Source organism: Sinohyriopsis cumingii, chromosome 17 (assembly GCF_028554795.1).
Source record: "Sinohyriopsis cumingii isolate HCF-2022 chromosome 17, ASM2855479v2, whole genome shotgun sequence".
In the NCBI taxonomy this organism is placed as follows: domain Eukaryota; kingdom Metazoa; phylum Mollusca; class Bivalvia; order Unionida; family Unionidae; genus Sinohyriopsis; species Sinohyriopsis cumingii.
Window position 1 is genome coordinate 87,068,516 of NC_142977.1, and position 12,527 is coordinate 87,081,042.

Sequence of the window (12,527 nt, forward strand, 5' to 3'; positions counted from 1 at the left end):
TCAAGAGCGCTACTTACATGATCGATGGAAGAGAAATCGAATCAATCACGGACAACGTTGATATAGCAACGACGATTATAGGCCTAGCTAGATACTCGGATGATTTTACCAGGTCAGCCGGTCCTAGTATGATGTTCGCCAAAGATAACTCCAATGCAGCTGATCCTTCCCCGTATGAAATCAGACAACCTAAAAGTCGCGCTGATCCTCCCGTTGCTGTTGCTGGTATCGAAAACTTGGTAGTTGGTCCCAATAACAATTACAACCTTGGATTTGCCACGCGGAGAGCTATGTTAAAAGGAGATGAACGAAATTTCTCCTGTGCAATTCCGCTATCTCACATTTTTGGATTTTGCAGACATTTCAGGAAAGTTATTTACGGAGCAAAACACACGATTCTTTTTATTCGAGACGTCGAAGGTAATAACAGAGCTATCTGGAGAAGCGCTGGTGCGGAAGCTGATGTTGGTAAGTTGGTCCTAACCAAATTTACTTTGTGGATGCCAGCGATAGTTCCATCGATGCTTGAGGAGGAAAAATTATTGTCATTCATGAATCAAGGTGGTAAGTCTGTTATGTCCTGGCTGACAACCACGACTGACTCCTTTGACGTTAATATTGACGGAATATTTACCTGGCGAATTGCGTCACAGCAAGGTGTCTCGGCACCCAGACATATCTTTGTTGCTCTTCAAGCTGCAAATAGAAACAACCAAGAACACAGTCACATGATATTCGATCAATTCGCAGCAACAAACGTATCACTAAGGATAAACGGCCAACAAGAGCCATCGGAGGAAATATCGATTGATTTTGAAAATTACTCGACGGCCCGTGCATATCATCGCTTGCTAAGTTTCATGGGTCGCGATCAAAATATCGATACCGGATTGCAAATATCACAGCTGGATTTTAATAAACTTTATCCTATCTACTACTTTTCCCTGGAACATCTCGATTTGGTAAAACAATCTGTCGTTGATATCCATTTCAAGGCCAGAATTAACACAGCCGGAGCAGCAAGAGCGATCGCGTTGATTCTCAGCGATAGAACAATGATCTTGGAAGGAATCAGCGGTATAATGAGAGTCATCGACGCTCCTGTCGAGAAAATGTAACAAAACCTAGATTTCTAAATTTAGATTAAACGATTATTATATGCCATACGAACACGTCAGTGTAACTCTGACCCCGGGTCAGATGAAAAAACTTCAGTCAGCGATATCAAAGCGATGCGGTTTGAAATTAACCCTGAAAAACGATCAAATTCAGGGAGGACCTAACAAATTATCGCTACTAAAAATCAACGTGAACGTTTTGCCAAAGCCAAATCAGCAAATTCTGGTGTTCATGTGAATCTTAGTATAGGAGCCATCAGAGATATGGTCAAAGTAGGTGGATTTCTTCCCTTCCTAGCTGCTATTCCTAAATTGGTACTTGGCGCTCTTCCGGCAATTGCAAAAGCGATAGGATTAGGTGGGGCAGGAGCCGTAGGCGATAAACTAGCAAAAGGTATAATGGGAGGGCGATACGGTAAAAAAAAGGGAAACGGCCTAATATTGGGACGACCTCCCATGTACGGATCCGGCCTTTACCTAAGACGACCCCCGTACGGATCCGGCCTAAGATCAGCCTACCATCCTCAAATCTAGATTTACTTAGTGAAGTAAAGAGAAAAAAAATAAAATTTTTCAGAGGCGTATTTATGCGAAATCAACTACCAGAAAAACCGAACCCCACCGAAACAGGAATAATAAATCTCGATTCAAGTACCGGCCCTGGCACACACTGGGTCGCCTACGCGATTAATCCTCGCGAAGTTGTTTATTTTGACTCATACGGATTAGCGCCACCAAACGAATTCATCAATTACGTGTCAAAGTTAAATATTCCGATTTGGTACTCGACACTCCCGACACAAACATTAACGGATCCACCGATATGTGGCCCAGAGTCAATTAACGTTCTCGATGCGATTTCAAAATCATCCGGTCCATATCATAAAATTGTATTTGAATATGCCGTAGATAAATATCATGGTTGACATTTACGGTAGATCTCTCTACAGGAAGAAGGAGAAGGAGGTGACCGACATTGATACATCAAAGTTCGCCACAAGGGATGATATTAATAATCTTCTATCGCTGTCAGAAGTGGATCCTGGCGAAGTTGCTATTTTTCAGAACCGTGAAGGAAGATTACAAACCAGCAACGTAAAAATAACCGATATAATCAAGCGGGGCGAATATAACGATCACATTGATCAATTTACTCGCCAATCAGAATTGGTGTTAAAATCTATCTCTGATATTACCGACCTATTAGCAATATTACCCCCGAAGGAAGATATCGCGGATATAAAACAAAAAAATAACGAATTATTAGCGGCGTTGCTTCTGAAGGCTGATAAGACATTACACGACGATCTCAGTGAGAGAGTGACAAAAAGATTTGGCAGGCTAACTAACGATCTTAAAAAACTCGACGAAACATCAAGTAAACTTGGTAAAAAAATCGAGGAAGATATAAAAACATTCATCGATGTTTCCTCCGCTACACACAACGATCTTAATATAAAAATAGTAAAAATCAGCGAAGATATTATTAATATTCTCGCCGATATTACCGAAATAAATGTTGTGATGAATCAGAAAAGTGATAAAACATTACACGACGATCTTAGCGAGAAAATAAAAAAAATCAACGATGAAATTACTAAAATTCTTGCTGATATTAACGTGGTACGTGAATTGGCGCGTCAAAAGGTCGATAAAACATTACACGACGATCTTAGCGAGAAAATAAAAAAAATCAACGATGAAATTACTAAAATTCTTGCTGATATTAACGTGGTACGTGATTTGGCGCGTCAAAAGGTCGATACATCGGTGTACAACGGAGAAATTCGAGATTTGAACGCGAAACTTCTCGAAACAACCACAAAAGTTAACGATATTAGCACAAAAATATCACCACTAAATTTTCCAAATTTGGCGCGTTTTTACGTGCCAGATCAGGTGGTAAAAAAAAATCTTCCATGCAATCTAACATTTGTGTTAAGGTCACAGAATCTTACCTGGACACCCGAGAATAACACATTTAATTTTACCGCGCCAATACAGAGCGTATATCGAGTATATCTTATATCGGCGATAAAATTTAAAGTAACAACGGAAGGTACCCATAAAATTCACGAATATTATCCCGGATTTTTTATTATTTCCATGGATGAAAATGCCGCGGAAACATTTACGCTATCACCACCGGATAGAACCACCACAGGACCGGTGTATTATTTTGTAATTTTCGAATATTTATCGATATGGTCTGCAGTTGGTCAGCCCGACCTGTTTGCAGATGTTAAATCCGAATCGATTTCAATTGTTAACATAGGTAACTAATAAATGACCGCATCGGATTACCGTTACAATCAGGCGCGTTCGTGGCAGGATTCGCTAAAAAAACTCCTCGACGAGTATCAGATAAAAATAAAGAAATATCAACGCAGGTTAGTTACCATCGATGTTGCCGTGTACGCGGTAAGTGCAGTAGTCGCCGGTGCGGGAATAATCTTATCCGCGGTAACAACAATCGCGCCAATCGTTGCGACGATAATAATCTCATCGACAACAACAATCGCTGGTGTTCTCAATATCATCGCGAAAAAAATATCCTCTTGCACGAATGAAAAATTGTCTCTATACACGAGTAAATTATCTCAGGTCAACGAGGCGTATTCGAAATTATCATCGCTGCTTTCCGAGAGTCTCAACGACGGCGTTATATCCGATCTAGAATTTTCGGCAATGATAAATATCTACTCCGAGATTGAACAAATGAATATAAATAATGTCCGAACTAACCCAAATCGTGGCAAACACGACACCACTGACAACAACGCTAATATCGGTAAGCTCAACCAAGCCAGAATTTAGTATCGATTTTTCAACACCAATTGGTGTTAAAGAAATTGCGTTGTCGCAGTTACGTGTCTATAACAGCTGGCCCAATGTTAGATCGACATCATTCGGTAGATTGTTATCAAATAATTCGCTTGTTTTTGCCAACAAAAACAAACCCGATGGAACCCCCGACTGGATACATGTTGGTATACCAACAGGCAGTTACGAAATTGAGTAGCTAGATAAAGAATTTACCAATAGAATATCGAATGTAACCGGCGATGCTACTCCAGGAATAAAAATATCCTCGCACGATCCAACGTTGTCGTCGATGATCGAAGTAAAATCACCGTATATCGTTGATATTTACCAATCATCGATCAGGACCATACTAGGTTGGCCCGAAATTCCACCTCTGGAAAAATCAGATGATTTTATTCCAGGGTTTTCCAGGAAAGAATCTCCAGTGCAACCTGAACCAAAAGAATCTGACTTTGCCACCAACGAGGCATCGTACGAAGGTGTCGGTTTCAGAAACATACACATGTATCAAGTCGGGAAGGCTATTAATCTCATTAACCAACACAAATTTGGTCGTATAATATTTGCTTTTACTTTCAAGGGTGAAGGAATTATCTCATGGCTGCCCCTCCCTAAAATCCCCCCCGCGGGTACAGAGATAGTCTATATCGGTAGAGATAAAACTGTGATAGCCCCAATAGAAGGTGTCTTTGTAAGAGACACCATCAATGAATTTAATCTAGAACATAAAATTTTATTATCTAACTTTCGATCATCATTCAATGAATGTATCTTAAATAAATCAAGATCATGTAATTTTGTTTCCAATTACGTGAAATATTTAAATCAACTTGCGAACGATCTTGAATATTATCACGGTATGTTCATTAAGGCGATAATTGATGATATATCAATTGCCGATTATGTTCTTCCTATTAGCAGCTTCACGTTGATCAGAAATTCAGGCAATAAAAAAAAATTCATGACAACGTACAAATTAACCGAGGCGACATTGCCAAATTTCAAATTTCCCGGTTACGATGTTGATAAAATGAGAAAATCCGTCACTGATACCATCGATGAGTTATTTCCAAAATTACACGCCGCGTGGGCAGAAAAAACACAATTAGCTTTGTTTCTCAGACACAATAATGATCCGGACAAGGAGGGGCGACATATTTCGCCTGGTATCGTTAATATAACGCAGGTCATCGCGATTTATCTTCACGCGGATGTTGTTGAAAACAGCTACAACGTGGATTCGTCTGTGTCGGAGCAGGCACAACAGGGATTTATCTTGTATTCGTTTTCACCTAGCGCATCTCCAGGATATTTGATAATAAAAGAACCAGTGAATCCGTTTTACCTGCGATGTCACAATCGATTATTATCGAGGATAAATTTCAAACTGACGGATCAAAACGGAAATTTACTTGATATACGCGGAGAAACACTGAGTATCAATTTGTTGGTAAGATCGTGAAAAATCGGAGATTCTTAAGATTTTTAAAATCTGTCCGCCAGAAAAAAACGGGCCAAAAAAATAAATAAAATCCAGGAAATTTTTCAAAATTAGTAGATTTTTTAATTTTGATGGGGTAAATACCCGTCAAATTGAGTAAATTATGTAATTTCGTGAATCTACTGGGGTAAATACCCGTCAAATTGTGCAATTTATATAATTTAGTAAATTTGTTGGGGTAAATGGTAGTCAGAAATAAGAAAATTATACAATTTCAGTAAAATAATTAAAAAAAATAATAAAAATCAGAAATTTTTGTTTTTTTTGTGATAAAATCTTCAGAATCTTAAGAATCTTTGATTTTACTTTCATCGACCAGTTTTTTTAGCTGTCTGACGCGCGAACTGGTAATTTTTCTTGACTCATATTCGTCGGACAAACTCGACTTAACTTTTTCTACCAGTGTCGATAATTTAACGAAATCCTCGATTTGATCATCGCTGACAGTCGCAAGCGATTGATACATCGCAATCTGGATTTTCTTTATAAACTTATATTCTGACGGTAGCGTGTACCTGTATTCGAGTTTTCCCTGAACGATCGTTTCAAATTCGGACCGGATTTTACCTGTGTCCAAATCTGAGGATAAATTTACATTTTTATTTTTCAGATCCTCGATGGCTTCGATGATGTTGTTTACGTTTTCCTCGTTCATTATATAAATTTTGTAATATTTAATTAATTTTTAACTGAAATTATCGGAATATAGTGAAATTCGATCTATGCGCCAAGTTTATAGGAGAACATTGCGTTGATTGTTTTTTCTGCCACACGGTGCACCGAGTGTGAGTTAATACTAAAATGTTTTGCAGCGGCATTCATCGACGCGAATTTAATTCCCTTGTTTGTTTCTCGATTTATCGATTTGACCGCCTTAGCTGGTCGCCGTCCACAACCGGTATTACCAAATTTGGAATTTTCACTTTGAGTTACCACTCGAAGATTGGATATCTTGTTGTTAAATTTATTTCCATCGATGTGGTCAATAACAAGGCCATATTTGATAGGTCCGTGGAAACATTCGTATATGAACCGATGACTAAGATAACTTGTTTTTCTTCTTTTTTTATTCTCACCCACGGTGAACATAGGATAACCCGAATTACAAACGAAACCCACATTATTCTTCGTTTTGATATGTCTGACGATACCATCCGATGATGCCTCGTATCCCTCGATCGTTGGATGAGATTTGAACTCGTACGTCATTGCTGATTCTGGAATCGCTGATTTTGGATTCATATATGATAATCTATTTGTCTAAATCGTTATTTGCTTTGAATCGATTAATATAATCTTCTTCGCAGGTTATCACCGACGAGGATCTTTTTTCGTAATATCGTCGCAACTCTCGATAATTTTTCCCTCCGCAGGCCAAACACAACCGAGTTTTTCCTCGCGTGCCAACTTGACAAACTAAGCAACGTTGTGGTCCTTTACTGCCACGTCGAATCGCATGTATATGAGCGCCGCAATAATCGCCTCTACAGGATTTGTCACAGAATTTTGTTGAGCCGATCAGTATCCATTTGCATTGATTCATATTATTTAAACATATGTCTAAAATATAATTATGGACGCATTTGATCTTGATGAGGCAGAATATATTATACCTGAAGTTGACCGAGCGAAGAGAGAATTTTTCGATGATGGAGCTGTTCACACTTGGTCGACTTGGAAAACAAATTCTATTGATGCCACGATGAATCTGGAGCGAGCCAAGAAAATAATCGAGCACATAAAAACCGAACACAAGGAAGAGCGATTTATCTTTGGAATAAAATTTATCGCACAAATGCCCGACGATACTTGGATTATTCGTGATAAACGAGATCCGGTGCGTGGCGGTAAGAAAAATGTTATTCTCGATAAAAACTCTAAGCCTGGATTATTACTGGGAATCGATGGCCCTTATTACGCTAGGGCATATCCATCTAGTGCAGTCGTTTATGGAATTTATCGGTTAAATAACAACCCGGACGTGAAAAATCTACCTGCGATGAAAGAATCACCGATGATAAATTGCGTGGCCGAGCGTGTCATCGAGCACATGAAAAACGCTCGACGTGGATCTGGTCTGACCCAGTTGAGGTTGGATAAAATTAACGCATGGGCAAAGACTGTCGCTGATGGTGCATCTGTGGACGATGTAGCTGCGTTGAGTAAAAAACTTAAATTTCCTATTACCGTGAAAACGTTGTCGGGAGAAATATTATACTCGTCTCCGTATAAATCCCGAGGAGCACCAATCGAGATTGTCGATCACAATTCACATGCGTGGTCGCAATCGGTAATGATATTTCCACGAGATCGTATTGTTAAATTTTATCCCGCGGAAAATTCTACGGCGGAAAATTCTACGGAATTTTCTGCGAAGGACAATTCCGATTCCATGTTCAGATTTATCAAAAAATTAAGCGCATCTGATCCAATATCGACATGGTTGTTCTCGAGTGAAGAAAGATACGACCAATTTATTTTGCCATAAGGTGATATTTACCGGGATGAGATATTACACGAGTCGATGAAAAATCTCGCGGTAAAATATTCGTCAAATCCCGATCAGCTACTAACGAATTGCTTTACAGTTCCATCTGTGGCCGCTCATGCCGCTAGAGAGAAAAACTCATGGAAGCCTACAAGGAACGAATTCCTCGCTGATATTCAACTTAGTTGTATCGAATACGGCCATGGTGGATTGTGGAATACCAAATATTATTTCGAAGATATGATTTCCGTTGACATGAGCGCGTGTTATCCTGGAAGTTTTCTTGGATATGGCGATTGTGCAGATTATTTTGCTAAATTCGGCCATCCTACCAGTGAGATGACAAGGGTAGCAATTAACGGACCGTTGCCTGATTTTGTCATGACCGGATTTGCTTGTGTAACGTCGTTCGAGTTTGCTGAAAATTTACATAAAATTTGCTACATTTGGTTCGGAAGGCATTTCTCCCAGCGCCGTTGGGTTCCTACGGTGTTGTTGAGATATATGCTAGATTCGTCGATGTTAGTATCGTTGACGGTAAGCGAGGCGATTATATCGTATAGGAAACAGACCGATGTGTGGTTGCCGACGGACTGTGACAACGCGAAAGATATTGGAAGAAAAATAATTGGCAAATTTACTCAAGGTGGATCTGTTGACCACAAACATCGACACGCTAGGTTATTTATCAACGACGCCGAGATGGATTTTATTATCGCCGATACGGTATCGCGAGGAATATTTTGCAACAGAGAGAATATTATCATTGACGGAGCGAAGTTAGGTACCGTAATTAGCTACCTTGATGGAGAATCAGCGCAATATACGCATTTACGATCGTCGATGCTCGCTTATGTTAGTATAAATTTGCTGTCGATGATAAATAAATTTTCTGATATCGCGGTAAGAGTCGCAACGGATTCATTTTATATCGATAAAAAATACCAATACAGGCTGGAAAATTTAATCACCGATGGTAGTTCATGGGGAACCTGGAGGATAAAAAACGAGGATATCCTAGATTATTGCGAAGACGCCGATGTCGAAGATTGCGATAAATTTCATCGAGATAAATTTGAAGAATCTTCGGCAGCCGCATCTGTATTTGACCCAATTTCACGCAGTAAATTTGTTTACCTAAATGGTCCTGGTGGTAGCGGTAAAACAACGCGAGCAATAAACTTATTTGCAAATTCTGACATGATTGTGTTGACTCCGACTCACAGATTAGCGCGAGAAATAAAGCAGCGCGGAGTTAATTCGTGCACGTATCACAGTTATTTCAAATACAGCGGTGGATCATGGGATTCGGCACGCATGGGAAACAAATATATCAACAAGATTATAATATTCGATGAAATTTGCACGGTGAATCAAGATATTTTAAAATCGATCTTGACTTGGCTGGAAGGAAAAAATACCGCTGTGATAATGTGCGGCGATCACGGCCAACCTGATCCTATCGATGGTGAATCGCCTCACGAATGGCTCAGAAACTTCGTTGATTATTACGAGGAAATCGACGCTGATTATAGATCGACGGATATTTTACTGACCGAATTTAAGAAATTAATTCGATTACAACCGAATAAGATTCAGTGTGATGTAATGAGAAAAATAATCGACGAGACTCCGATGGGCGAATTTCTAAATTTGTGGCGTCCCGATCATTTGATCGTTGCTAGTAGGAAAATTGTTCGTGATATTATTCAGGAAATGTTATTCAAGCTGCATTGCGAGAAATTTCCAACGCTGCAGGTACCGTTATGCTACAGGCCCGCTAATACTAGGAAACAAAATATTAATATTATTTTACCATGCGGAGAGGAAAAGATTTTGGTCCTAAATGATATTATCTTTGTTGATATTAATCTTGTTAATGACGCGATAAATGCAGAAAAATCACCGTGGAAACTAGGATACGCAACAACGATACACTCGTCGCAGGGATTGACCGTAGATGGTCAAGTTTGGATCGTCGATGATAGAATTTCCTGGTCAAATTTGGTATATTTAGCCGTGTCGAGAGTAAGAAAATTATCTCAACTAGGACGAATTCGAGTAAATTATCTTAGTGACGCTGGCGGTAGTTGAGTATCTTCTGGTACTATTTGTAATTCTTCCTTGGTAAATCCGCGTTGAGGCGCTAACGAATCCAGAATATAAATTGCTGGTCTTCCTGACGATCTTGTTACGGCGGATATTTTGTGTGTTGTGACGCTCCAGGTTGGGTCGGTTGCTCTTTTTCTGCCTCCTTCAGCCTCGCCTTCTTTATACAAATATCTGACTGTGACGCTACCTAGTACAGGCTGAATTGTGGAATCTCGCTTTAGGGGTATATTCGATTTTGTAATTGCAATTGCGGGTTTCATTGCTATTGTTCGAGTTACTTCGTTATTTAGCGCGTTGATTACCTGAGGCAATCTTGATACCCAATCGTGAGATCGATTATCCTGAATAAACTCGAGCGCGTACTGGTATCCAAATAATCGTTCCGCAAGTGTTTTATTAAATCTTTCGACGATAGCTTGATTGCGATGAACACCTACAATACCGCGTCGAATTTTAACATTATTCTTTTTCATCAATAAAGTAACCGCGCCAAGAAATTCTCGACCTGGATCAACTTGAAGAAGATTCGGCCATGTCAACGGGGATCGTGAATAAATTTCGTTAAATGCCTTGGCAATTTCTGTTGCTGTTTTATTCGATAACGGCTCGGCTTCTTCATACCTGCTAGCGATATCAACGACTGTCAGGACATATTTGTATGTGACGCCGTCGACGGTATCGTGAGGAAGAAACATAAGATCCGCCTGATGGACCTCATTAGGGACACTGACAGTGAAACTCGCGTACGGTATTTTCTTAGGCGGAGGAAGATATATTTGCCAAATTGCCTGTTTCGATAGCCACGATTCAGCGACGGATTGTTTTACTTTGGCGGCTTTGGCGAGTTTGGCAATCGCTGATTTTCCTCGCCAAAATCCTCGCGGAGAATAATATATTTGCTCCATATTATTTACCAGCACCGAATACTAATTTACCTTTCATCGCGCCTTTTATCAACCAAGTTGCCAATTTCTCTTTGAAACTTTTGTCAGGAATTGCATTTATTGCATGAATTAGCCTAATATCAGCGAGGTGTCTTTGCTGTAGATCTCCGCTGCGATATGCAAGATCGTGGTAGTAACAAGCGCTATCGATGGCGTTTACTGGATCTTCACCCTGAAATGGTTGGTTATTATCATCGAGTCTTATATCGAGTCTAGTTCCGGGTCCACAATAATTATATCCTGGTAGATGCTTCTCTCCGGGATATTTCGCCCAGGGAGTCCCAGGTAGATTTGTTAAGGAGGCTGCAATGTCTCCTCCGGTTCTATTTTTTTTTTTTACAAATCTAAACTTGCGCGTCTTACAAACTTCGCATTCTCCTGCAATTGCGTTTCTGTTGTTGCGTGTAACGATTTCGGTTGGATTTACCGTAGCTGTGTGAGTGCGACACTTAATACAATATAGATCCATGTATTCTAGTAACATGAATGTAATTGATTTTTCAGCCACGAAGCGACGCGAGCAAATAAAACATAACGCGGTATTACCGAATTCGATTAGAATGATAATTATTGGCCTGTCAGGATCTGGTAAGACGCAATTGTTATTGAATTTGATCATGCGATGGCTAAAATGGGACAAATTGTATTTGGTTGCACCATCCGTTGACGATCAACGTTGCTATCAAGTGTTAAAAGAATTTAGCGACAATACCGACGAAGGCACAATCGAATTCATCACAGACATCAATGAAGCTCCATCTGTGGAAAATTTGGACGGTGATGTTAATAATCTTGTTGTATTCGATGACGTTATGCTGGACAAGCAGACCAACCCGGCTAGGATATTCTCGCGTGGCAGACACAAGAACACCGATGTTATTTACGTAACACAGAGATATACGCAAATTCCAAAGGTGATTAGAGATAATTGTAATATTTTATCGGTATTCAATGGCGTAGACACGCACACGCTGAGAAATATCCATCAGACTTGGTGTAACGGCGACATGGACATAAACAAATTTAAAAATTTGTTCAGCCGCGCTCAGGCGACACCGCATGGTTTTATTACGATAAATCTTCATGATCCACGCAGTCGGTATCGAATTGGTCTTGATCAAATTTATTCATGAGAAAGCAGCCCCACGTTGCAACAAAAAAATTAACACAAAAATTACTATCCCCGAATTCTTCTTCATTTATTTTTCCTGTCTCGGGTGCTATATTTACTAACACACCGGCGCGACCACCCGATGCATCCGGTCTGAAATGCATGAAAATTAGCTTCCGTAGAAGGCTGTAAAAATGAAATCCGAGGCTTCTACGGAGAAAGTTCTCGTAGGAAGCTTTATTTTGTCTGTTCACGAAGGTCTGTACAACTTCCCTGCTGCTCTTTCCCCATTCCACGACGAGATTTTGGATTTTGGACTACTTCATAATTTAAACTCAGTGTAAAGACAATTAACACTTTCCCCATTCCATGATGAGATTTTGGACTGCTTCATAATGTAAACTCAGTGTAAAGACAATTAACACTT

At 39.8% G+C, this 12,527-nt stretch overlaps 1 protein-coding gene across 2 annotated transcripts in view; it reads right to left on the bottom strand.

Moving 5' to 3' along the window:
• LOC149779374 (uncharacterized) overlaps positions 1-12,527 on the bottom strand; it is a 58,567-nt gene that overhangs the window by 23,768 nt on the left and 22,272 nt on the right. The window lies entirely within an intron of this gene.